The 9,474-nt window shown below is 39.6% G+C and overlaps 1 protein-coding gene across 7 annotated transcripts in view; it reads right to left on the bottom strand.

The window, feature by feature from the left end:
• LOC121578273 (forkhead box protein P1-B) overlaps positions 1-8,687 on the bottom strand; it is a 210,146-nt gene extending 201,459 nt beyond the window's left edge. For 5 of the 7 annotated variants that reach the window (XM_045223875.1, XM_045223874.1, XM_045223878.1 and 2 more), the window contains exon 1: positions 8,441-8,687. The gene's annotated coding sequence lies outside the window, so the exon portion shown is untranslated. The remainder of the gene's footprint in view (positions 1-8,440) is intronic. The other 2 variants (XM_045223880.1, XM_045223877.1) reach the window with 1 other exon arrangement.
• Between the last annotated feature and the right edge of the window lie 787 nt (positions 8,688-9,474).

Consider the following 9,474-nt stretch of genomic DNA (forward strand, 5'->3'; position numbering starts at 1 on the left):
CTGTGCTCATCAGAGTAGTTGATCCTCTCCTAGAGAGCAGTGCATCTCTGATAATTACAGCTCCCCTATTACCACCCAGCTGGTAAATCCATATCAAATAAACAAGCAACAACCACTCAATTAAGAGCAGACTTTTTAAATCAGGGTTCTAAAACATGTTTTATGTACTAACATCTAATACAGAAGAAGACCAAAAGGGGACGTTCAACTTCAAAGTCAAGTTACATCAGTTTAGTTTACTTAGAATATTTCAATTGGCATCATTTTGCTAAATCATTAAAAACATGCTCTGATGAGGTAATTAATATGCACCTCTAATTAAAGGTGTTTTAATTGTGAACATAGTGCCAGGGAAACATGGGAATCGTGTTGTTCCATCTCAAAGTAGTAGTTCAAATGAAACAGATCCTTTTCTTGAAAGGAGAGAGAGAGTGCAAAGGAAGAACATTGTTTAATTCAAAGGCAGAGAGAAAGAGTGCATTAACAACCTGTCAACAAAATTTGCATTGCTGCTCTCCCCGTCTGCAAACACTCTCCCCTGTCTCTCCTCAAGCCCACAGTGCTGCCGGCTCAGATCTGAGTACTCTGATGGCTTATCACATCGTGAGCGGCAGGGCTAAGCTGGAGCGATGCGCCCAAAAACATGATCAAAGCACAGCAACTTTCCGCCCAGCACTGATGATGGAAGAGCAGGCCCTGCCATGTTTCTTGTCAGGGTTGGGCTGCCAAATGAGAACACACCAAAGACGCCAAGGCTGGGGCTGGCTGGCTGACTCCCTTAGCAGTGCTCTGCTCCCTTGGCCTTAATGCACATGTAGTGAAATACTATAGCTGATTTAAGCTAGTGTTGCTGGTGTTCTAAAGGAGGCATTACTGCTTATGTTTGGGTGTTTGGTGCTAATTCTCACTGTCAGGCAGCACACTGCACAGGCAGATCCCAGATTAGTGGAAGCATCAGTATGATGAGAAGGACTTTGGTCTAATAGGCAAATACCTTAAGGCCAGGCACCACAGGCTAAAATTACATTTTTGCATGTACTTGTCAATTTCAAGATTTATTTGGTATTTTGGTCCATTAATATTTGTATTTTCATAAAGTTAAAATAAAAATGTCAAAAAGCTTATGAAAATGTATATTGTCGTTAGTTTATCATACTACCGTCATCAAAATGTCATGAATTGTAACCACTTTTAAATTGACATACATCCATAATTTCAAAATTTACTAAATTGAATCACACATTTAAAAGCACATTTCATAGAGAATGTTACAAACAGGACTATATGTAGTAACTTACTTTGAAGAGATGGTGATTGGGTCTAAATAGGTGTTTGTTGTTAGGTAGTCTTAATTCAGTGTCCTTGTCTTTTTACCGCCATTTCCCGAAAGTCAGATTCTTCCAACACAGCAACACATTTTTCTCAGCCTCAGAAGCATCAGCATTCACCAAATTGTGTGTGATTATCCTTAGACGTATTCTCCAGACTTATACATATGGAATTGTTGATATGTTGTCAAATTTGTATTCTACATGACATGTTCTTAAAAATGTTTTGCCAAAAATGCTTTTTACGTACCTTTCTTTAGTATTTTACAGATTGAAAGATGAAAAAAGTATGTTTCCACAATCGGCTATGTGTAAGTCCGGTCATGGATTGTCTTAACAAAATGAAACCAAAATATTTAGGCAAATATGCGCATATTTAATGATATCACATAATATGCATTTTTTAATACAATATTTCAGAGGGGAAGAAATATGATATTTGTGTCCACATTCAACTGGTACAAAGTGATTGTGATATGATTAAGGGAAAAATAAAGACCATATTAGGGTGTGGTGCCTGGCCTTAAAGGAAAAATCCACCCAAAACCACTCATTCCTATAATTTACAGTGTTACATAACACTAATATGTGAGGACAATGTTTTTATAATAAGGTTGGTAGCAACACATGAAAATCGTTGTGGAAATCTGTTGCAGCTCAAGTCAACTACAAAACCCACATTGCAATGCTCTCTATGGGCTGGCTTGCTAGCTAGCTAACAAACCTAGCTACACACAATAATACCAAAGTTAATATCAGCATGTGAAGTAGCTACTTAGCTATAAAATCGCCTAAACAAACTAATCTCACCATGTTCAACCTGCAGATCTACGTGCCTTGCAGAGTGGAGTCTGACATTCGCAACGACCATGCAACGGCACCACGTAACACACCCTGGACTGAAGAGGCAGACAAATAGGATAAATATGTTAGGCCCTCTGTTAAATTACACATTTCTCGTGGTAGGAATTTTGCAAAAATCTGATCAATGGCTCATTTGAGAGAAGACAACCTCCTGTGTTATGACATCACCCAGTATTGAAATCTGACACGTATGATAGACATTCTTGCGATCTAAAAGTCATATTCCTATTAACTTCCAGTGTTACATCAGGCCAGACTAATTTCTGCCTGCTTGAAAAGCAATAGCTCAGATACACATGAAAACATGAAATGACCCAGGGAATCGATAGAACATCGCTCAGAGATGCACAAAAACAATATTATATTAAAAATGGGTGAATCTTTACTTTAAAAGGCAAGAAACCTCAAACACACACAACACACAGGCCAGCTGAGAAAAACAGGTGTAGAGGTCTCGCCTGGGAGCTGAACACAGATTGTAGCATATGGCTGGGCCCCTGATGTCTGCCTAAAACTGTTTGCTGCGTACCTGTGAAACACCCAAAAGGGAGCGTGGGTAACTCTAAGCTATGCTGGACATATTCTACTGGGGAAATTCTGCTAAGAAATGCAGAATTTCAGTAAGTAGTGGAGTATTATTGAAAATGGTCAGGAAAAAAATTTGCTTGTGCAGCCAAGATAATGCTAGGAGTACAGTGCATTCGGAAAGTATTCAGACCCCTTGGCTTTTTCCACATTTAGTTACCTTACAGCCTTATTCTAAAATTGATTAAATCGATTTTTCCCCTCATCAATTTACACACAATACCCCATAATGACAAAGCAAAAACAGGTTCTTAGACATTTTTGCAAATGTATAAAGAAATTAAAAACTTTAATCACATTTACATAAGTATTCAGACCCTTTACTCTGTACTTTGTTGAAGCACCTTTGGCAGCAATTACAGCCTCGAGTCTTCTTGGGTATGACGCTACAAGCTTGGCACACCTGTATTTGGGGAGTTCCTCCCATTGTTCTCTACTGATCCTCTCAAGCTCTGTCAGGTTGGATGGGGAGCGTCACTGCACAACTATTTTCAGGTCCCTCCAGTGATGTGGGCTGTCATGTGCCTTTTACTGAGGAGTAGCTTCCGTCTGGCCACTCTACCATAAAGGCCTGATTGGTGGAGTGCTGCAGAGATGGTTGTCCTTCTGGAAGGTTCTCCCATCTCCACAGAGCTCTGTCAGAGTGACCATCGTGTTCTTGGTCACCTCCCTGACCAAGGCCCTTCTCCCCCGATTGCTCAGTTTGGACGGGTGGCCAGCTCTAGGAAGAGTCTTGGTGGTTCCAAACTTCTTCCATTTAAGAATGACGGAGGTCACTGTGTTCTTGGGGACCTTCAATGGTACAGACATTTTTTTGGTACCCTTCCCCAGATCTGTGCCTTGACACAATCCTGTCTCGGAGCTCTACGGACAATTCCTTTCGACCTCATGGCTTGGTTTTTGCTCTGACATGCACTGTCAACTGTGGGACCTTATATAGACAGGTGTGTGCCTTTCCAAATCATGTTGAATCAATTGAATTTACCACAGGTGCACCCCAATCAAGTTGTAGAAACATCTCAAGGATGATCAATGGAAACAGGATGCACCTGAGCCAAATTTCGAGTCTCATAGCAAAGGGTCTGAATACTTATGTAAATCATGTTTTTTTATTTTTAATACATTTGCTAAAATGTCTAAAAACCTGTTTTCACTTTGTCATTATGGGGTATTGTGTGTAGATTGATTAGGAAAAACATTAATTTAATCAATTTTAGAATAGGGCTGTAACGTAACAAAATGTGGAAAAAGTCAAGGGGTCTGAATACTTTCCGAATGCACTGTATATCGACCTTGAAACTTACACAGAGACAAAGGCCAAAAGTGTCCTAGGTATTGAGTCATTGAGGAGAGCAGAAAGAAGGCACCAAGGCCACCCCACAACAGGGACACCAGGCATAGGAAAACCTTGACCAACCTGTAGGAGTGTCTGTAGTCTCATTCCCAGCCAAGAGGGTGCTGCTCAATACAGTGACTCCACTGCATGCGTATGTGACATGAAATACTTGACATTGGCTATGAGTGCATATCACCACATGTGACCACTACAACCCGCTTGTGAGACACACAGGTGAGTAGTATAGTGAAACAGAACATTCCTGAAATATCTAGATCCAGACTCCACAATAGTCTGGATCAGACGGGGCATCCTTTGGTGTTTTCAAATGTCACATTCCTAGAGAGTTTAACCTCTGGGAGCAGTGTTGTGGGGGATCCCTCCCTTTACCCATGCGGCTCCTGCCTGTGGACCCCTGGATCAGGGAGAAACCCACCCACGGGTCTGATCCCCCCTCAGCTCAGCTGTCAACCCCACAGCTGGCAGAGAGAGATCCGAGTCCTAATCCAATTAGCCCAGCTCTGCAGCCTATAGGTCAGACATGGAAGATGATATGCTGGCCTGAGTTCTGACCTGGGGGGCACACCACCATTCTCCACTATGGAAGAAGTATACTACAATATATATATACCACAAGAGGGTCACTTTAGATTGAAACCATGCCAATTGTAACCCATTTATTTAAAAAACTGATGCAATCCTATCAATCTCCAAAATACATCTCATATCTCAGATGCCCTTGAGGTTTGACTAGTCAGCTCTATGGCAAAAAAAAAATGTATGGAAGATGTACATATTTGAATATGAGAGGTGTTTAAATTTGCACAGGCATTTGCTTTCTTTATGAGTAGATTATGCCTGAAAGTGATGTTTCACTTAGTCACTATGCTCTCCACTCCTACACACATGCAAAGTTTTCACATCTCAATGCAAACCAACAGTACTACAGAGAGTAGAGTTTGCAGCCGTAGACTCATTGAAATGGCACAATTGTCTACTGCCCTTTCATTATTACTCTTCCATTCTAGTATACAAGTGAACTGATTTTATCTCCTTTCAATCGATTATTGATGATAAGCAGGTGAAACAAAAATAATTATGTCTCAGGTGGGCATCCACCAAAACAAAATAACAGAAAAGCCTGTATGATGTACAGTATAACATGAAATATACACAAAGACTACATTGTATACAAACTAAACTGGCAACTGGTAACAAAATAGGCGCTAATGATTTCCCCAAAAATCATTGCACTGAAAAAATGGTGTGAAAAAAATAAGATAATTGTTTTAATATTATAAAATGCTATTTTTAAAAAAGTTCCTTTATTTTTATCGTGCAACAATAATTAATGAATTATGTATAGTTCATTGATAGAAATGGCACACTTCATTTCTTCCCCCTGTTGCCAGTGACATTTTGTCACCCTCCCTTTTTTATGGACAGATGACTGAGGAAGACAGTAATTAAAGGTTGAATTAGTTAATGGCCGTCCTGAGCGTGTGCTGTCTCCATGGAAACAGAGGAGCTGCTCGGATCTCACCTGAAGCCGTCCACTCCCTGACCAATGGCCTGGCAGCCTGGCATGGAGAGCACAGTGTGCCAGGGGCACGGCACAGAGAGACAACAGCTGCCTGGTCACCCCACAGGGAGTGGGACACACTAACCTTTACCCTACAAATATTGTCCTGCTTTCCTTTGTTACCCATTCCATTAGAATGCAATAGCACAAATACTGTAGGCCTACTAGTCACACTTATGCTACTTACGATCCTACTATTAAATCCCTCATCCTTTCCTGTCCATTTACGACCAATTTTAATGTAAACATGTGTGAGTCACATGACAAACTCATGATGTGAATGTTCTGACAGTGAGATTATGATATTGAAATACACAAGTTACATAGGGAAAGTTATCCAAAAGTGGTACCCCTTTACATTACTGTAACTCTGTATTAAATATTAATTACAGGGTAAATCAAGCAAATACCGTAATACCCTAACACTAGCCCTAGTCTGGAAACTCTACGTAGTGTGAAACCTCATTCCCACCAAAATAACTTTTCTTATCATTGAGCTGCTAGCATTTTACAGGCCTTCCGTACCCAGCACTGGGTATTTCAGTGTGTGTTCACAAAATACTGAGCCGTCAGATGAAAGAGCAAGACCGTCCACTCTGGGATGGGAGTCCTCCTCAGACTGAATGCATGAGTGACTGATTACTTTCTCATCAATTTAGCCTCAATTCTCATTATACACAGAGGACCCAAAACACAAGCCTGTGTATGTACTAAAAAGGCCAGACTGAAAATAAGGACTTTTGAAAATAACGCAGAAGTACATTACGGATTGGATAGGAATTCAAGGAGGCTAAGTAATAACACTGCATATGACTACCCTGTCTTGATTTTAATACTTTTTTCCCCCAAATGTGAATTTTTTCAGTTGCAATAGGGGGCAGGGAAAGCACTGTCGTTTTATCTGGCATAAAGCAGTCTGAGATGACACTGTTAGTGTGTTGCTGTCGTACAGGAGAATAAAGGCTGGGGCTCTCTGGACACTGTATGTGTTAAACACCAGGGCTGGAAAGTTGCAAAGAAAGTTCACCCTGTGCTTTTTAAACCTGGGTCAGCATTTGCGAAGGTCCATTTCTGCATAAGTGAGCACACAAACCCTAGTGCTTGTTCAAATAGTCTGCAGCTCTCTCTCAGGCAGCTCATGACAACAGCCCAGCAGCAGCACTGTTTGATCTTCAATGTTTTCCTTAATCTGGGTTGTCAAGGTTCGCTTATTGGAGGCTGTTTACTTTACTTCTCCTACAAAAAGTGTTTTTCCCCTCAGACAATGACTAATCCAAAGACCAAGAAAGCGGGAGCTCTGCCAACGATAGATGTTAACGCTGCAGTTGCCTTTTATTTTTTAGATGGTTTTAGCTCCAATAGTGAACCAGCTGCAGATTTGGTTTGGGCCCTTATTGTGAGGAAAATGAATATCTAACTGTTGTGTGCTTGTTATGTTCCCTCGTAGCTTAGGGAAACAATCATGGTCTGTATATATCAAAAAGTATTAAAGAATGATATACACCAAGTTACAGTGTGTAGTTATTTTATTTGCAATAATGATGATTTAATATAGTTCAAGATGTAAATAATTAAATAATAGAATAGAAAATAATGGAATAACTGAATACACTTGCCATTATAAAGTGCAAACTAATATACTTTTTAATGTATCTACTTTAGTTCAATGCTTAGCATTACCTTATAAAAACTATAATACTACAGTTTGATATGGTCTTTGTTGTACTGCACCACTACAATATAAAATATGTCATTTATCAAAGTTCATGTTCAAATTTTACCATGGAAGAAGGTGGGGCGGCCTATTTGCATTGCAAAGAAAATATGAATATAGTCTACTACAACCCAATCAAAAATGTGATGTAAAACTTTCATCCTCCAACAGCTAAGCACTAACAACTCAACAAAGTGGGATGGTAATTGAAGCAAATAAGAAAAGTCTACAAAAGATGTCCCCTATATATGGAGATGCTTAGAGTATAAAAACAGTATTCAATACCATTGCAGTTCACTATACCACAATTATGTTATATTATGTTATTACACTATAGGAGTGGTCTTGTCTATGCAAGTGCTACAATAACTACCAAATCGTGGTATACATTAGATTATGTCAATGTACATAATTGAACTATAAATAATAATGTGTCAAAATCTAAGAAATTACACAATTTGAATCTTCAGAGTCACAGCTATTCAGTGAGTCTGGTCCGTCCTGCAGTTTGTGGAAGGTAGCACGTGGGGAAAAGTCCCTTATCCCTGATTTTGGTCTAAAGAAATCACGGCACTCAAACTTCCTCTCTCCATTCAGAAAGCTCATCTTGAGTTACAAAGTTTAAACAACGAGTTAGTTTACCTAGAGCATGGTTTCACAAAGTATAACTTACTCTTCTTGCCTGCTCTTGAGAATGTTTAAATAACATTTACCCGGGGCCACAAACATGAGAAAATAAGAGAGCAACAACTACCGACCTAACTTCTAGAAAAGTAGAAGATGCAGTATCTCTTCTTCTAATACTATCACTGAGCCTTTCAAAAAGTATACCCTGCTTACAGCGCATAAAACAAGACTTCAAGCAGTATTTCAGCTCTCGTGTAATATTATTGGTGTTGTTTATTTGTTTATTTCGCCATAGAAACAATACCAAAAGAAAACAGTGTCAAACAAAGACAAACTCCATGTGAGCGAGCTGAAATAGTAGAGGCAATGAGTAACGAGAGAACGTTATAATATCATCAACTTACCCGAATCGACAATGGTAGGTGCACGCAGTAGACAATTCTGCAATCACACTGTAAATACTAACAATATTACTCCGCTTTGGGGACTAACTTTAACTACGAGAAGATACCTCTGCTGGATTCACGGAGAGCGCCGTTACAGGGAAAATAATCTAGAGTTTCACAACACCTTCTGTCTCAAATACGAGAGCGAGCTCCTTCTAATGTTATTACAATTTAATGCGCTATGAAAGAAAAAGGAATCGCGGATTTGGATGTTGTTATTTTCTGATGTTCCAAGTCCGTGACGTCATATCCACCTGCTGGGTAAACAATATTCATTGCAGATCTTCACAGAATTTGCACAGAACTGAAGTCATATTCATTGCCAATTACACAGAAACCAATTCCAATAATGCAATTTTGCTGAGAGATTATGCATTAGCTTTAGCAGAAAGGGTCGACACCAGCGGATTGTCATAAAGTAAAAATGTCTCGTTGTAAACTATCTCATTACAATTGAGGCAGAAAAAGCTTTATTTTCTTTTTTTCTGCACTTTGTCCAATGAAAGGAGGGAGTTCGAGAGGTGAAGGTTCGATTGAGGGACAAACTTTAATGCATGCAAGAAAACGCACAAGTGTCCTATGTCTCGGCCTCAACTTTGTTGGAAACTATTTTGTAGTGGCAGACGTCTTCCCCTATATTATAAAGTGCATCATTAGTTACTTCCTCAAAATAACTGGAATAAGCCTATATAACTGCCTTTAATGATCCTGCCTGTGAAAACGGACTTTTCCCTGTTCCAGCCCTCTTTACTGTCACTGAAGGTGGTAAGACATTATGGCAGTAATTAAAAGTCTGTCATTTGCCCCCTGCAGAAGATAATTATCATGGGTCGGTCCAATAGTCCAGTTAACACTCGTTGAAAAGCAACATTAATTTAACCTCAAGAGAAAATATTTTAAGTCTCTTTGTCCTTGATCAAGGTCTGAAAAGCACAGTTCATTTCATTACAAACGACAGTACATTTGATCATGGCTGCATCTTGGAGAAGGCA

Source organism: Coregonus clupeaformis, chromosome 12, assembly GCF_020615455.1.
Source record: "Coregonus clupeaformis isolate EN_2021a chromosome 12, ASM2061545v1, whole genome shotgun sequence".
Taxonomy (NCBI): domain Eukaryota; kingdom Metazoa; phylum Chordata; class Actinopteri; order Salmoniformes; family Salmonidae; genus Coregonus; species Coregonus clupeaformis.